This window comes from Marmota flaviventris, chromosome 1 (assembly GCF_047511675.1).
Source record: "Marmota flaviventris isolate mMarFla1 chromosome 1, mMarFla1.hap1, whole genome shotgun sequence".
In the NCBI taxonomy this organism is placed as follows: Eukaryota; Metazoa; Chordata; class Mammalia; order Rodentia; family Sciuridae; genus Marmota; species Marmota flaviventris.
In genome coordinates this window covers 206920188-206937591 of record NC_092498.1, presented here as the reverse complement: position 1 = coordinate 206937591, position 17404 = coordinate 206920188, and the positions used below count along the sequence as shown (strand labels likewise).

At 51.9% G+C, this 17404-nt stretch overlaps 1 non-coding gene and 1 pseudogene across 1 annotated transcript; both read left to right on the top strand.

Moving 5' to 3' along the window:
• The first annotated feature begins 1300 nt into the window (after positions 1 to 1300).
• Positions 1301 to 1373, top strand: Trnat-ugu (transfer RNA threonine (anticodon UGU)). Its single transcript has one exon. It is a non-coding gene; the product is annotated as a tRNA-Thr (tRNA).
• A 9425-nt stretch (positions 1374 to 10798) lies between these two features.
• Positions 10799 to 11565, top strand: LOC114090394 (transmembrane protein 60-like; annotated as a pseudogene).
• Positions 11566 to 17404: the final 5839 nt, after the last annotated feature.

The following is a 17404-nucleotide window of genomic DNA, read 5'->3' as shown; positions in this document are numbered from 1 at the left end:
CAGCCCCCAATGATTGCTTTTCAGAAGTCACAAATAACATAAAAATACAGAGGTGACACAAAAAGAATAACATAGAAAGGTTTAAAAAATGAACTAAGGGGGGCTGGGGTTGTGGCTCAGCGGTAGAGCGCTCGCCTAGTACATCCGAGGCCCTGGGTTCAATCCTCAGCACCACATAAAAATAAAATAAAGATATTGTGTCCAACTACAACTAATAAATAAATATTTTTTAAAAAATTAACAAAGGGCTGGGGCTGGGGCTCAGCTGTGGAGCATTTGGGTTTGATCCTCAGCATCACATAAAAATAAAAAGGTAAAAAATATTATTAAAAAAAGAAATAGAAGAAAAACAGAAATATAACAAACCTAAAAGCACAAAAAGAAGAAAATAATAGCCAAAATGAAGGGAATGGAAAACTAATCTTCAATAAGAATCATTAAAATCATAAGTTGGTTATTTAGAAAAATGAATGAAATTGAAAAGCTTCTTGGGAGAGTGTTCAAAATGGAAAGAAGGTGGCAGTGATCTCAGCTGCTGAGGCAGGGGGATTGCAAGTGTGAGGTCAGCATCAGCAACTTAGCAAGACCCAGACTTAAAATAAAAAGGGCTGGAGATTTAGCTCAGATCTGAAAAAAGATCACTACCACTATAGATTTAAAGACATTAAAAGGCTGGGGTGTGACTCAGGGGTAGAGCATGTGTTTAGCATGCAAGAGGCCCTGGGTTCTATCCCCATTAAAATGATCCAAGCGAGGTCCTGGAAACCTTCAGGGACACTAGTCCACAGGGCAAAGACTCTACTGCCTTAGCTCCATACCCGCCCACAGACGGTAGACACCAAACAACATGAAGAGCAAGGGAAAAATCGCCCCCAACAAACCAAGATTCTCCAATAACAGAATCCATCAACGCCATAGTGGAAGGTACGTCAGAGAAGGAGTTCAGAACGTGCCTGGTTAAACTGACCTGCGAAGTGGAGGAGGTGTAAGGAGTGACATCAGAGAGGAAATACGGGAGGTGAAAGGTCACTTTAGTAAAGAAGCAGAGATTCTGAAAGAAAGAAAAAAAAGAGAGAAAGCAAGCAGAAATCCTTGAGATGAAGGAAACAATAAGCCAAATAAAAAATTCAATAGAAAGCACCACCAACAGACTAGATGACTTTCAGATAGAACCTCAGGCAATGAAGACAAAATATATCATCTTGAAAACAGAGTTTACCATGGAGAGATGTTAAAAAACCATGAACAGAAGTTCCAAGAATTATGGGATGACATGAAAACTTAAGATTTATTGGGGACTGGGAATATAGCTCAGTTGGTAGAGTGCTTGCCTTGTATGCACAAGGCCCTGGGTTCAATCCCCAGCACCACCAAAAAAACAAAATTAAAATATTGGGCTGGGGGATGTGGCTCAAGCGGAAGCGCGCTTGCCTGGCATGCGTGCCGCCCGGGTTCGATCCTCAGCACCACATACAAACAAAGATGTTGTGTCCGCCGAGAACTAAAAAAAAAAAGATAAATATTAAAATTCTCTCTCTCTCTCTCTCTCTTCAAAAAAAACTATTTAAAAAAAAAAAAGATTTATTGGGATAGATGAAGGAGCAGAGATACAGACCAAAGGAATGCACAATCTTTTCAGTGAAATGATGTCAGAAAATTTCCCAAATCTAAAGAATGAAATGGAAAATCAAATACAGGAAGCTTACGGGACCCCAAATGTGCAAAATTACAACAGCCCACACAAAGTCACATGATAATGGAAATGCCCAACCTGAAAATTAAGGATAGAATTCTAAAGGCTGCAAGAGAAAATTATCAGATCTGTACTGGTCCCCAGCTGATTTCCCAACCCAGATTCTCAAAGCTCGGAGGTCCCAGAGTAACAGACACCACGCTCTGAAAGGAAATGGTGCCAACCAAGAATCCTATATCAGCAAAATTAAGCTTCAGGTTTGAAGATGAAATAAAACCTTCCATGATAAACAAAAATTAAAAAGAATTCACGGGCTGGGGATGTAGCTCAAGCGGTAGCGCGCTCGCCTGGCATACGTGCGGCCCGGGTTTGATCCTCAGCACCACATACAAACAAAGATGTTGTGTCCGCCGAAAACTAGAAAATAAATATTGAAAAATTCTCTCTCTCTCTTCTCCCTCTCTCTCTCACACTCTCTCTTTAAAAAAAAAAGGGGGGGGGGGAATTCACAACCAGAAAGCCTGCATTTCAGAATATTCAACAAAATATTCCATGAAGATTAAATGAAAAAAAAAAAAAAGTGAAAACCAGTGAAGGGAGTCTCTACACTAATGGAATAGTCAATCAGAGGAGAAACTAATTTAAATTAAAACTAGAAGTAAGCGGCTATAGTTGTTGCTCAGTGGTAGAGAGCCTGCTTGGCATGTGTGAGGCACTGGGTTTAATCCTCAGCACCATGTAAAAATAAAAAAAATAAAATAAAATACAGGTACTGTGTCCATCTACAACTAAAAAAAAAAAAAAGAACCTTAAAATAAATTAATTAAAAACTAGAAATAAACCAAAACGACCAGGAACACAAATCATATCTCAATAATAACCTTGAATATAAATGTCCTAAACTCATCAATCAAAAGACATAGATAGACTGGCAGATTGGATTAAAACACAAGACCCAACAATAGCTGTCTCAACAGACTCATCTCATAGGCAAAGACATCCACAGGCTGAAGGTGAAAGGATGAGAAAAAATATGTCACTGACATCGACTGTGTAAACAAGCAGGGGTTTCTACCCTCATATCAGTTAGAGTGGACTTCAAGCCAAAGTTAATCAGAAGGGACAAAGAAGGACATTTCATACTGCATGAGGGAATCATACATCAAGGCTTTCCAAAGATCTTCAAAGAACATTTATACCATGAAATAGAAAAAGAGGAACCCTTCCAAACTCATTCTATGAGGCTAATATCCCTCTGACCCTAAAATCAGACACAGACACATCAAGGAAAGAAACCTTAAGACAACATCCCTGATGAACATAGATGCAAAAATTCTCAATAAAATTCTGGCAAATCACATACAAAAATATATTTAAAAGAGAGTGCATTACAATCAAATGGGTTGGTTTTTAAGGTTGATTCAACATAAGGAAACCAATAAGTGTTATCCATCACATCAATAGACTTAAAAACAAGAATCGTATGATTATCTCAATAGATTCAAAGAAAGCATTTGACAAAATACCCCCACCCCTTCATGTTCAAAACATGAGAAAAACTAGGGATAGTAGGAATATACCTCAACATTGTAAATGCTATCTGTGCTAAGCCCAAGGCCAACATCATTTTTTTTTTAAGGTGGACACAGTATCTTTATTTTACATTTATGTGGTGCTGAAAATCGAATCCAGTGGCTCACGCATGCTAGGTGAGCGTGCTACCACTTGAGCCACATCCCCAGCCCCTCTTTATTTTTTAACATTTATTTTTTTTTTTAGCTATAGTTGGACACATACCTTTATTTTGTTTATTTATTTTTATGTGGTGCTGAGGATCAAACCCAGGGCCTTGCACATGCTAGGTGAGCTCTCTACCACTGAGCCCCAGCCCCAGCCCCCAACATCATTCTAAATGGAGGAAAATCTAAAGCATTTCCTCTAAGAACTGGAACAAGACAAGGATGCCCTCTTTCACCATTTTTATTCGATATCATCCTTGAAACTCTAGCCAGAGCAATTAGAAGAAAGAAATTAGAGGGATACAAATAGGAAAGTTTGCCAATGACATTATTCTATATTTAGAAGATTCAAAAAGATCTACCAAAAACATTCTAGAACTAATAAATGAATTCCACAAAGTAGCAGGATATAAAATTAACACCCATAAATCAAGTGTGTTCCTATACATCCACTGAAAGAGAAATTAGGAAAACTACCCCATTCACAATAGCCTCAAAGAAAAACTTTGAGATCTAACAACAACAACAGCAAAAAAAAAAAAAAAAAAAAAAAAAAAAGAAAAGAAAGAAAGACCTCTACAGTGAAAACTATTGAAGAAGACCTTAGAAGATGGTAAGGTCTCCCATGCTCCTGGATAGGCAGAATTAACATTGTCAAAATGGCCATACCGCCAAAAGCGTTATACAAATTTAATGCAATTCCTATTAAAAGCCTAATGACGTTCTTCATAGAAATAGAAAAACAATCACGAAATTCACTGGGAATAGTGAAAGCAGTCCTCAAGAAGAGTAAAGCAGGAGGCATCACAACACCAGACCTTAAATTACACTACAGAGCTGCCGTAACAAAATCAGCATGGTATTGGCACCAAAATAGACATGCAGACATATGGCACAGAATAGAAGACACAGAGGCAAACCTGCATAAACACAGTCATCTCATACTAGACAAAGGTGCCAAAAACACACAGTGGAGGAAAAAATAGCCTTTTCAACAATAGTGCTGGGAAAAGTGGAAATCCATGTGTAGCAAAACGAAACTCAACCCCTATCTCACCCTGCACAAAAATCAACTCAAAGTAGATCAAAGACTTAGGCACTAGAACAGAGACCCTGCACCTAATAGAAGAAGAAGTAGGCCCATATCTCTGCCACTTTGGCTTAGGATCTGACTTCCTTAACAAGACTCCTAAAGTGCAAGAAGTAAAATCAAGAATCAATAAATGGGATGGGATCAAACTAAAAAGCTTCTTCACAGCAAAGGAAAGAATAACATGAAGATAGAGCCTAAAGAATGGGAAAAAAATCTTTACTACATGCACCTCTGATAGAGCATTAACACCAAAAAACCAAATAACCCAATCAATGAATGGGCTAAGGAACTGAACAGACACTTCACAGAAGAAATACAATCCATCAACAAATACATGGGAAAGTGTCCAACATCTCTAGCAATTAAAGAAATGCAATCAAAACTGTACTAAGATTCCATCTTACTCCAGTCAGAATGGCAATCATCAAAAATACAACAGTAAATGTTGGCGAGGATGTGGGGAAAAGGCACACTCATACATTGCTGGTGGGACTGCAAATTGGAGCAACCACTCTGGAAAGCAGTATGGAGATTCCTCAGAAAACTTGGAATGGAACCACCATCTGACCCAGCTATCCCACTCCTTGGTCTATATCCAAAGGACTTAAAACCAGCATACTACAGTGACGCAACCATATCTATGTTTGTAGCACCTCAATTTACAATAGTTAAACTATGGAACCAATCTAGCTGCTCTTCAACAGAGGAATGGATGAAGAAACTGTGGTATATATACACAATGGAATATTACTCAGCCTTAAAGAAGCATGAAATTATGGCATTTGCTGGTAACTGGATGGAACTGGAGAATATTATGCTAAGAAAAATAAGCGGATCTGAAAGAACCAAAGGCCGAATGCTTTCTCTGATATGCAGATGTTAATTCACAATAAGGGGAAGGGGAGAATAGAGGTACTTTGGATTAGACACAGGGGAGTGAAGGGAGGGGAGGGAGCCTGGGGGTAGGAATGATTATGTGACCTGTGTATCTCTACATCATGTACAACCAGACCAATGAGAAGTTGTATCCATTTATGTTTGATGTGTCAAAATGCATTCTACTGTCATAATAGCTACTTAGAACAAATTTCTAAAATCAGGCAGATCAAGTCAACCAAATGAAGTCGGAACTTCGATAGAGGGTGAAGCACATATGGGCATATTTAGATCTGCTTAGGGTTCTGTGAGTGAGTCTGCAGTGGGACACAGCCGTCTCTACAGCACACACTGCGCTCCTCAGACTCAGGGCTGACTTTCTTCCTGTTCTGCTCTAATGATCCACCTGGTTATTTCTGAGACACTATCAAACCGCCTGTCATGTGGCTTTAAAGTGGATTAATAGTGACCAATACAAATAGCCATTATCATTTTTAAAAAATTTAGTAGTTGAGGGCCTTTATTTTTATCTATTTACTTATATGTGGTGTGAGGATGGAACCCAGGGCCTCACACATGCCAGGCGAGCGCTCTGCCACTGAGCCCCGGCCCAGCCCCATAACCATTATCATTAAAAAAAAAAAAAATACGTGTAAGAGGAAGCAGAAGAGGGGGAGCCCAGAGGCAGCATGCGCAGGCCTCGCCCCTGCTGCGGCCTTGGGAGACAAGAAGGCGGGACCACGGACCTAAAGATGCAGAAGCTGGAACAGCTTGCGAGCCTCCTGCCTCAGCCTCCCAGCCTCCTGCCCCAGCCTCCAGGTCTCTGGGATTACGGGCGTGGGCCACTGCCCCCGGCCCATGCTTGCTTCTGAGGAGATGAGAAGACGGGGCAGGATCCCCAACCTGCAGGCAAAGCCCGGCATCCGAGGCTTCTGGAATCTCGGCCCAGGGACTCAGCTGGGGCAGTCCTGGGTGCCTGCCCTGGGCTGTGGGGACCGGCACCATCTCTGTCCCTTTCTGGGGCTCCTCCCCAGCCCGAGGAGCTGCCCTTGGTGACTTTCAGGCCCTTCAAGTGGAGCGACAGAGTCTCCGTAGGAGCCCAGCGCTGCCGACGTCTTGGTCTAGCACCACGAGACCCACGGGGGGCTTCCGAGTTCCAGAAACCTGCGTTGACAGAGGGGTGTTGTCGGGGGCGTGGTCACTCGTCACCGCAGCAATAGGACACCGACTGGCTCCTTGGATGGGTTGAGAGACCCAAGCTTCACACTCTCCCAGGGCGTTCTGTGGACCTTGACCAGTCCTTCTCAGAGCTATCTGGAAGTCCAAGGCCAGAAGGAGGAAGAGTCCTGAGGGGGCACAGCGTGGGGCCACTCGGATGCCCTTAGTCCAGAGCAGCGGACACGCAGCCGACAGCCACAGGATGTCCCTGCCGGGGAGGTCCAGACAGGCTCAGCCCAGCTGTGTCCTCCAGAGGTGCTCACACAGTGGGGGGCAAGCTCTGAGGAGGAGCCCGGAGGAGGTGAAGGCCAACGGGGCCAACGGCGGCGGACTCAGGAAGTGGCATGGGGGCTTCGGGTACCGGAGGTTAGACACAGGGGTACTCCACCTCTCCACCGAGCCGCATCCCCGGCCCTTTTTATTTTTTTCTTTTGAGACAGGGTCTCACTAAGTTGCTTAGGGCCTTGCTGACTCTGGCCTCGACCTTGTGATCCTCCTGCCTCGGCCTCCTGAGTTGCAGGGTTTAAAGGCACGTGGTATCACCACCCCCAGCTTCCAGCTCCCAGCCCTTTTTTTCTTTAGTACAGATTATGAGGTTTTTAAAAATGTTTTTTTAGCTGCAGATGGACACCATACCTTTAATTTTTATGTGGTGCTGAGGATGGAACCCAGGGCCTCACATGTGCCAGGTGGCGCTCTGCCACTGAGCCAGCCCTGGTCCTGGGTTTACTGGCCTCTGTCACACACACACTTTCTCTTCTCGGCCACTTACACATAAATAACTGACGCGGGGGCACATCTGGAGGGAACTGACCGGCACTGTGCCTTTCTTCCCTGTCCTTGTCACCCAGGGGAAATCTGACCTATGTACCCAGCACCTTCCGCTGGCCCTCCCGCCGGGTGCTGTGGGGCGAGGGTGGACACAGACTGGGAAGGGCAGGCTGCAGCAGCTTAGTAACTGAACGGGGTCACGGGCCGGGTGGCCTGGGCGGTCTGTGTGCTCTTGACGGTGTTCCGGGGGGACACTCTGGGGAGAGCTCCTGCCACCTGGAGAGAAGCCCTCAGGTGACCGTCTGCAGACGGGGGCGGCCCCCTGAGGCCTGGCCACGTCTCTGTTGTCGAGATTCTGTGGAATCTCCAGTCCCTTTTTTATTTTGAGACATGGTCTTGCTGAGTTGCTGAGGCTGGCCTTGAACCTGCAATCCTCCTGCCTCAGCCTCCTCAGTTGCTGGGAAGACAGGCTGAACCTCGGAGTCTGGTCCAGTTCTATTTCTGGACCGAGTTGTGGCAATCGCTTCACGGTTGGCCGACCTGTAACTTAATGCTCTGCCCCTTACAGCTGACGTCACCCCCCAAACTTTAACGCATTGAACGTGGAGACTGGGAGTGGCTCAGCGACAGGGTGACCGCCCAGGATGTGCCAGGCCCAGGGTTCCGTCCCCAGCACCTCAAACAAGACAGAGGAACAGAAGGCGGCGACTTCCCAGGGCCAACGGTCCCCCTCGTCAGGAGTGCCGACGGGTGCGAGTACCGCGATGGTGTCCTGGCACCAGGACCCTGTGCCCTCCGGCCAGCCAGGAGGTGCAGGGCAGGAGGCAGAGGCCGGTGGGCGTGGCGATGGGTGCACTCTCCTTCCCTCCTGCCCCGGGTGGCACCTCGGTCCCGTCCGCCCTTGAAGCGAGCTCAGAAGGACAGGTTCAAACCGCTCAGCGCCTCGAGGGCTGCACTTGGGAGACACCCGCGCCGGCCAGTGGGGAGACGGTCAGTGACATGGGGTGGCACCCCGCGCGCCCAGTGGTGTCTGCTGCACCCCACATCCCGTCCTGCAGGGCCACCCTGGGCACCCCGACGGCCTGTGTCCACAGGGTCCCTGGACAGGAAGGTGCCCACCAGGGGCTGGGCCCAGGCAGGGGCAGCAGCGGCCACAGAAGCCCAAGCCCCTGCAACAGCCCAGCAGCCACGGCCTCCCCCCAAGGCCTCCCCCCAAGGCCAGAAGGGCCGCTGGTGCGGGGGCCATGGACGGGGACGGGCAGCTCTGCAGTCGGTCTGCACCCCCGGGGCTGCGGGCTCAGCCCTCGTCTGGGGCCTGCTCTTAGGCTGGGAGCACGAAGGCTCCAAAGCCCCAGCACCTCAGGAGGCGGGAGGCTGAGGCAGGAGGATTGAAAGTTGAAGGCCGCCTGGGCAGCTGAGCAAGGCTCCGACTCAAACAACAAAACAAAAAGGGTCAGGATGCTGCTCCTCAGGAAGGAGCCCCTGGATTCAGGCCCCAGTGCCAAGCAGACAAATGACAGGTAGATCACAGAAAGACACTGTCCCCATTACGTATATAAAACTCAAAAGGATGCAAAACAAGACTAGTGTCCCCCGTGGCCATACAGGAGGGCCCCAAACCAGTGTTTTATGGCGGCCTGAGGCAGCCCAGGTCCTGTGCCTCCCTGCTCTCCAGCACAGCTTTGTCCCCAGAGGCCCCCCAGGTCTCCCCTCCCCTCCTGGCCCCCTCCCGGGGTCCTCTTGGTGTTAGGGCTCAATTCACACGTCACCGCCCTCCCACACACTCAGCCGCACCGCACAGCCGCCACTTGGTCCACTTTTGCCTGCGTCTTCCTAGGAGTTTCCCGGAGGTGACCTCCCTCCTGCCCTTGTCACTGCAGAGCGCGGGCTAGGACAGGGCTGGGGACAGGGCTGGGGACAGGGCCGTGCAGACAGCCCACAGGGCCCCGCCAGTTCTGGCCACCAGGGGGCGCTCACAGGCAAGAAATGGCTGCTCGGGCGCCTGGGGGCAGGAAGGAGGCTGGGTCCCCAGACCCTGCTGGACCTTCTCCTGGGGACTCTCACTGACGCCTGATGGTGACAGATGGGGACACTGAGGCTCAGAAAGGTCACAGTTTGTAAAAGCCCCCCTGCTGCCCAGCTACAGGTGGTCCCTGCCGCCCACAGGGACACTTCACAGAGGTGCCGGGGACTGTGGCCGGGTGAAGCCTGGAGCCCTCCTGGACATCTCCTGACCAAGAAGCCCAGGTCGGGGCCCGTCAGGGTCAACGACGCCCTGCTCCCGGGAACCCAGCTCAAGGCAGGCGCCACCAGCCCCCGGGGTAAACTTGGGGAAACGGGCCAGAGGCTGACAGAGTGGCCTCCGTGCACCAGGACTCGGCAGGTGACCCCACACAGGTGCTGCCCCCTGGGGGGGGTTGGGGCACAGTGTGGGGAAAGCTGGCAGCTACCCCCACCCGCTTCCTTCAGCTCTTACCAGTGGGTGGAGGACGGGTCTATCCCTGGGCCAGACTCAGCAGAGAGCCCCAAATTCATAACAGAGCCCCTCACACAGGTGACATGTCCAGTGGCCTGGCCCTGGGAGTGGGCAGGGGAGCCCCTGTGCAAAGCTGTGCTCCACATCCTTGCTGTGCAACCTTGAACAGGCTCCTTACCCTCTCTGGCCCCTTTTCATGCCCACATGGGGCTCTACATGCCAACTCGCTACAAGAGTCCAGAAGAAGAAAAGTCCCAGGTTGTTGTTGACCATGTGAGAACCCTTCAGTTGGAGTGAGAGACCAGGACAGATACCTAACCGCTTTAAAGTGACCGATGCTGTGGCATCAGGACATTCACAATTGTACAATCTCTATCTAGTTCCAGAACATTCCCATCAGCCCCAAAGGAAACTCTATCCCCATGAGGGGTCACTCGCTGTACTTCTGTCCCCGTGGCTCTGCTCTGTCCGTGGACTTGCCTGTTCTGGGCAGTCCATGTAATGGGGTCACACACACGTGGCCTTTCATGTCTGGCTTCTTTCAGTTGGTGTCATGTTTTCCAGGTCCACTCACACTGTAGTCTGTTGGTGCTCTGTGCCTGTTCACAGCTGAGTAATACTCCACAGGTGGGAGGACACACTTTGCTTACCCATCTATTGTTGGGCCATTTGGGCTGTCTCCCCCTTCTGGCTATTGTGAGTAGTGCTGCCGTGAACTTGAGTGTGTAAATATTTGTTTGAACACCTGCTTTCAATTCTTTTGAGTGTGTACCCAGGAGTAGAATTGCAGAATCATGGGAACTGAACCTCTTTCTGAATTATCATGTGACGGGTTCTGAGTTTAATGGGGGGGAAAGTGTGGAAGAGGACAAGAATCCAGACTGGCGAATTTACTGATCTTTGCTGCCCTCTCCGCTCTCCAGCCAGCGGGCGCTGCCAGATACTAGAAATAACCACATTAAGTGGAAACTATGTTAAGCAAATTTTGGAGTGCACACTTGTCCATTGAGAAGAAAGGAAAATAGCAAGCACATATGGCTGATTAGATCAATGAAGATGTAAATGTCAAGCTGGGCTCCTGTGTCACTGATGTGGGGCATATTTTCCTTTCTTCAACCCTGCAACAGCCTCTTTAAACTGTTTAAATGAGAATGTCCTTGGCTCAGAGAGTTCTGCTTACCTGGCTCTTCACCTTACTCTTCTTGATCATATTGGTGTTGATGAGAAGGCACCTTGGAACTGGTTCCTCATATTCATTCCTGTCTGGATGTTTGACACTATCCTCCTTGTCATGTTGATTGTGAAAATGGCTGGGCAATGTAAGTCTGGCTTTGACCCTCGACATGGATCACACAATATTAAAAAAAAAAAAAAGCCTGGTACCTCATTGCGATGTTACTTAAATTAGCCTTCTGCCTGGCACTCTGTGCTAAACTGGAACAGTTTACTACCATGAATCTGTCTTATGTTTTTATTCCCTTGTGGGCCTTACTGGCTGGGGCTTTAACAGAACTTGGAGATAATGTCTTTTTTGTGAGAGACTGACTTCTAAGTACATCATCTCATTTCTATTGCTGTTCAACAACCTTTAAAGTGTTCTGAATCTTTGCAAGCTTCAATACCAGAGAACTGAGGGAAAATACCAAATGTGATTTTGTACTGCTTCTATAAAACAGGATTGACGAATCACGGACTTCTAGTTAACCCAAAACTGAATTATTCAGTATTTGAGTTGTTGATATCCTTATTATCCCTATGTAAATAAAGTTTGTTTTTGACCTCATTTTTCCAAATGACTCTTGAATAAACTGTACGTACAGAGCTGGGGTTATAGCTCAGTGAAAGAGCATTTGCCTAGCACATGTAAGGCACTGGGTTCAATCCTTAGCGCCACATAAAAATAAATAAAGGTATTGTGTCCATCTACAACTAAAAAAAAAAAAAAAAGTAAATACAGATCTTTTAATCTGTATCTTTGGATAGAAATTTGTCATGGCTCTGATATGACCAAACTACATGGTATTTATGCCTTTAAATTATGGAAGAAAAAAGTTACTCAAGTGAATAGGGGTGACACTTCATGTTTATATTCAAAAAGAATCTTGAGGGCTGGGGATGTGGCTCAAGCGGTAGCGCGCTCGCCTGGCATGCGTGCGGCCCGGGTTCGATCCTCAGCACCACATACAAACAAAGACGTTGTGTCCGCCGAGAACTAGAAAATAAATAAATTTAAAAAAGAATCGCAGAATCATAAGGGAAAGCTATATTTAACTCTGAGGAATTTCACTATTTTAAAATAAAGCTAAAATTCTGGCTCCTGGTCAAACCAGGAAAATAGTGCCTAGAAATTCCCAGCAAGTTCTTTGCAGTGAGCACGTCCTTCTGTATGACGTGACCCTTGTGCAGCAGCCTGTCCCTGCTGGACCCTCCCTGACCCCGCCCCCCCATCATGACCCAGCCAGTCCTGCCTGCCCCCCAAGCCCAGAGCAGGGTCCCCACTCACAGTTCCAATGCCACTGGTGTTTTGTGACCCAAGAGCTCCTGGGTCGTTTTGTCTCTAGATTGGCTTTGTGCTGAGATGTAGCACAGCACAATGGGATTTTTGCTTGTTTGCAGGGCTGGGGATGGACCCGGGGCCAGCCCAGGACAGGCAAGGGCTCTACCACTGAGCCACGCCCCAGTCACGACACTCAGACCTTAGTGTGTGGCTGGACACAGTTCTCCCTCCGCACATGCTCAGATCAACACATAACCTCCTCCACCCTCCCCCATCAGACTCCCTGGTGCCGCCTCGGGGGAGAACCACAAGCCCATCAGCTAATACCCTTGGTTAGTTTCACCCAAGACCTGCCAGTCCTTGAACTTCACAGAAGCAGAATCAACAGAGGACAGTTTGGATCTGCCTTCTGTTGCTCAACATGGCACTTTTATGATCCTTCTATGTGACTGTGTGCGTTGGTCCCCCATCCCGCTTTTTCTTCACTGCATGCTACTCCAGCATACAATGACGTGAAGTGTTTTCTCGGTTCTCCTGTTGATGGGCATCTGGGTGTGTCCAGGACCATCAGGAGCAAAGATGCTCAGGATTTGCCTGTCCAGGTCTTGTTGCAAGTGCTCGTAAATACCCAGAGCAGATGTCTGCTTGCCGGGGACGGGAGGTCTGAGCTCAGCTGCAACAGTTTTCCCAAACCTTTCACTTCCCACAGGTGAGAGGGAGCGTTCCGGTTGCTCCACGTGCCTGTCCACACTTTCTGAGATCAGTTTTTAATTCCAGTCTCGCCGGTGGAGCTGGGCTCAGGCACGTCCCAACCCCTCTGCAATCCAGACCCAGAGCCACAGCAGCCTCCGGGACTAGGAAGCCAGAGGGGCTCTGACCACGCCCACCTCTGCCTCTGCCCTCTTCCCTGGCCCGGGCCACATCTCCCTCAGCCTGTCACCGGCCCGTCTGCGGGCTTCATCTCCAAGGTGGCAGCTGGACGCTCCCCGCTCTTTCTTCAGCCTGACCCTCCCGGTACCTCCCGATTCCTGGCAAGTGTAGGGTCCGGGGGTCCCTGGACCTTGGCAGCTTCCCCACCCCCTGCCCCTCCCAACCCAGGGGCTCAGGAGGCTCCCCCTGCTTTAGGGACCACGGCGCGGCAGGAAGGGAGGCTCACCTGGGCCACGTTAGTCCTGAAGGCCTCCAGCCCTCCGGCCTCCCCTCCGCCCCACACCATCAGCGTCACTGTGCCCGAGGGATCCAGGTCCCTGCAGCCCCTCTCGGCCGGGGTCCCCTGGCCCCACTCTCGTCCAAGAGATGCTTCCGCCACAAGCGCAGCCTGCAGCCTCCAGACCCCAGGCCCAGCGCACTGCGTGCCCGACCAGCCGGTGCCTCTGCCTCCCGAGCCTCTTCTCCTTCATTCTCTGGGGCATTTATCGAGCGCCTGCTGTGCGCCAGGCCCTGTTCGCAGTACAGGATGCAACTGCACTTCACGGTAAAGCTGCAGCTCTGGGGAGCTGCGAGGTGGGGGGACAGGTGACATCAAGAGCCACCACGTGGCTCGCGGGATTGCATGGTGGCTGGGAGAACCCCGCTGCTTTAGTCAGCTTTTCCTCTGCTATGACATAGGGACCCGCCAGAGCAACTGTAGACGAGGGAAAGTTTGGGAGGGGCTCACGGTTTCAGAGGGCGACTCAGTCCACAGAAGGCCGGCTCCGTCCTGGGGTGACGCAGGACCTCAGGGCAGAGTGAAGTGGCTTGTGGTGACCTGGAGGCAGGGAGGCTCCATGAACCAGACCCAAAATATGTACCCAAGCCACGCCCCCAGCCCCTCCAGCCACGCCCCAGCCCAGCCACGCCCCTGCCCCCTCCAGCCACGCCCTCTGCCCGCCCCAGCCACGCCCTCTGCCCTCCCCAGCCACGCCCCCAGCCCCTCCAGCCACGCCCCTGCCCCCTCCAGCCACGCCCTCTGCCCTCCCCAGCCACGCCCCCAGCCCCTCCAGCCACGCCCCTGCCCCCTCCAGCCACGCCCCCTGCCTCCAGGTGCCACTCAGCCGACTGGATGGAGGCCCTCGGTTGCCTCACCTCCGACCCTTAACACCGGTGGCTCACTGACCCGGGCGCACAGGGACAGCCCCGGCGCCCCCGACCCGGCCTCGCCCTGCCCCCAGCCCTGGCCACGGGAGTTTGCTTGCTCTGTCCCCAACTCGGGGTGCGGGGAGGCCGGGGGGACAGTCGTGGGCACACGAGGCAGCGCCGCCCAGGAGCCTCCCGACGGTGCCCCACTGTCCAGGCCCGCGGCTCCCCCTCCCAGCGGGGCCTCGGCCACCCCCACCCAAGGGGACCCGAGGAGCCAAGGGAGCCCCGGGAGGAGCAGTGGCCAGCTGGGCCCCTCGAGATCAGAGAGGGCCGCCTGGGAGGGCGTCAGAGCGGGCTTCCTAGGTCCAACCGGAGCTCGTGGGCGCAGGGGTCCAGCCAGAGGCGTAATCGCCGTGTCTTCCACCAGTGTCACCTGAGCCCATGCCTTCCACTAGTGTCACCTGAGCCCATGTCTTCCACTAGTGTCACCTGAGCCCACAGCGGCCCAAGAGGGATCAAATTTAATTGTGGTTAAAAAAAAATGCATCACATGAAATTGACCATCACCTGTTTCCAATTATTCAGGGCAGTGGCATCAGGTGCGGTCACGTTGCTGAGCCGCCGTGGCCACCACCTGTCTCCAGAACAACTCTTCTTGCCCAACTGCCCCTCTTCCCCCTTCTGCACTCATTCCGCCCCTCCCCCAGCCCCCGGGGCCCACCATTCTTTTTCCTGTCTCCAAGGGTTTGACAAATCTAGGGACCCTAAGTAGAGTCACACAGCGTCTGTCCCTTGATCACTGGCCTCTCACTCAGCATAATGTTCTTGAGATTCATCGCATCATAGCGTGGACCGGACTTCATTCTTTTTCCTGGCTGAGTACTATTTCAGGTGAGGGAGGATCTGAGTCGATCAGTCACCCTCTTGCCCCCGGCAGGCCCGGGTGGCCTCGGGCTGCTGTGATCCTGGCTGCCCTGGTCAGGACTCTGCTGCTGTTTCTTTGGGTCAAACCATGAAGCAGAATTGGCTAGGTCATAAGGTGATCCTTTTAATTACCTAATTAAATCTGTAAATGTCGACACGCGACAACTGCGCACTTCTGGGCACAGCGTGGCTCTCCCACACATGGGGGTGACATATAGTGAGCGGTCAGAGCCGTCACAGGCTCCGTCGCCCCCAGCACTGACCGTCTGCACTGGGAGCCCCAGACCCCCTGTGGCGGCGATTTTGAAATTCGCAGTTGTAGCCGCGGCCTGGCCCCCGCCGTCCCAGGACGCACTGACCGTCCCCTCTCTGTTCCCTGACATGGTCACTCTATGTCCAGGTCCCCTCCCGCTGGGGGGATCGGCCCTCCCACGCGGCCCCTGCCTCACTCTTGGCTGAGCCCCGGGTCATTCCAGCAACCGAGAGGCAGGGAGTCTTTCGAGGCCCATGTCGCAGAGAAATCTGAGGCCACATCAGATTTCAGAATGTCCCCTCCCCGCGTGGTTCCTGCAGGGCCCCTCCCCACCCGCCTGGCTGCAGGTCGCGGTTCCCATGCCGCCCAGCTCAGCGGCTTCCAAGAGAAGCAGGTTGCACCTGGTGGGGCGCCCAGCCCGGCCAGCGGCCACGGGAGGGGGGTGGAGGCCGGGGCACATGGCAGTCCCCACCAGCTCCTGCCTGTTCCAGACCCACCTTAGGGACCTGGGAGACCCCGGGTGTGCAGCGCTGGAGCCAGCCGGACCTGAGGGCACCCCGACCTGAGGGCACCCCGACCTGAGGGCACCCCGACCTGAGGGCACCCCGGCTCAGCCACTTGCCAGCTGGTAACGGAGGGTGTGAGCCCCGTTTGCCATCTGGGGCCTCCCTGGAAGTGCCCACAGCCACAGCATCAGAAGAGGAGCGTCCACGTGGCACCCGGGGACCCTGCCACACACCCAGGACAATCCTGAAATTGAGGTGAAATCAGCCATTTTTAGGTATGCAATTCCACAGCATTTAGTGCATTCTCATCTCATGATCGCCACCTCCAAATGGTTCTAAAACACTGTCATCTCCCCTAGAGGACACCCTGTCCCCTTAGTGGTCACTCCTCACCCAACCAGCTCCCAGCCCCTGGCAGCCCCTGGTCTGCTTTCTGTCCCGGTGGATTCACCTCTTCTGCACATTTCATGTCAATGATATCACACGCCGTGTGGCCTTTTGTGTCTGGCTTGTCACTCGGTGTCATGCTTTTGAGATTCATCCGTGTTGTGGCCTGGGCTGGGGCTCTACTCCTCTTCATGGGTGAGTAATATTCCACCTTGCGGGCAGACCACAGGGTGTTGACCCAGTCACCCACGGATGGGCATTTGGTGGCTTCCATTGGGGCTGTTGTGACTAGTGCCGCTGTGACTGCAAGGCACAGGTAGTTGAGCATTTCTGCCACCCCTTTTTGTGTCCCATGCCCGGGATCCCCAGGTGGCTCAGCCCTGGGGGCAGCGGCTGATTGAACACAGTCCTGCTCTTTGCTCTCATCGAAGAGGGACCCAGACCGCGGCCCCTCCCTTGGCTCCGTCACCTCCGCAAAGCCCCCCGAGCCAGGAGGGAGGGCTGGGCTGGGGGGAGGCTGCGGGGCCCTCGGGGGTGGCCGGTCCTGGGAACGCTGTGCCCCCAGAGGACGGGGACCTCGGAGAAGCCACACACGACGGGCGGGTCCTGAAGACCTCGCCGGCCCCCACGGCTGGAACCCCTTCTTGGGATCAGCGATGGAGGAGACGCGGCTGGACTCCGCGGGTCCTGGTCCCCTTCTCCCGAGTCCTGGGGAGTCGAGCCCACGGAGCCCGTCCCCAGCCCGTTTCTATTTGGAGACAAGGGCCTCGCCGAGCTGCGGAGGCTGGCTTTGAACTCGCCATCCTCCTGCCTCAGCCTCCAGTCACTGCGCCCAGGGGAGTGACCTGCCAGGCCACCACATCAACTTTAAAGGCCGGGGGGGGGGACATTGTAAACCCAGGAGGCAGGAACA